General features: G+C 31.5%; 1 protein-coding gene across 2 annotated transcripts in view; it reads left to right on the forward strand.

Annotated features, from left to right (window-relative positions):
• Positions 1 to 400, forward strand: part of LOC106685838 (uncharacterized) — a 21,581-nt gene that overhangs the window by 10,166 nt on the left and 11,015 nt on the right. The gene's annotated exons all lie outside the window — the stretch shown is intronic.

Below are 400 nucleotides of genomic sequence, written 5' to 3' on the forward strand. Positions count from 1 at the left end.
CTCACAATCCTATAGTTATAACATTTAACATGGTAAAACATTTTACATTTAACACAACATCATGAATACCCCTATTATTATTGAAGAAATCTTCCAATGAAGACACTCCAGATGTAGTGAATCCACTTAATGTAGTAGATCCCTGCTCCAGAGGCCTTTCTTCTTGATTGTACAAGTAGGATGGAGTGTCCAACGAGTGTCATGAAACGTTAGTGATGTATCCGAGAAGTATTCTGGTTTTGACTCGATATTTTCTTGATAAATTAATTATTTTCTGCATTTCAAAGGTCACTCATTCAACTGTATTAAAATTATTTGATTTCCTTTTTATTTGGTATTTATTTATACTGTTTAATTGATTATTATTTAACCCTTTTTATTCCGTTGCTGTTGCTATGGT

The sequence above is a fragment of the Halyomorpha halys genome, unplaced genomic scaffold, assembly GCF_000696795.3.
Source record: "Halyomorpha halys isolate HHAL.00 unplaced genomic scaffold, Hhal_1.1 Scaffold748.1, whole genome shotgun sequence".
Taxonomy (NCBI): Eukaryota; Metazoa; Arthropoda; class Insecta; order Hemiptera; family Pentatomidae; genus Halyomorpha; species Halyomorpha halys.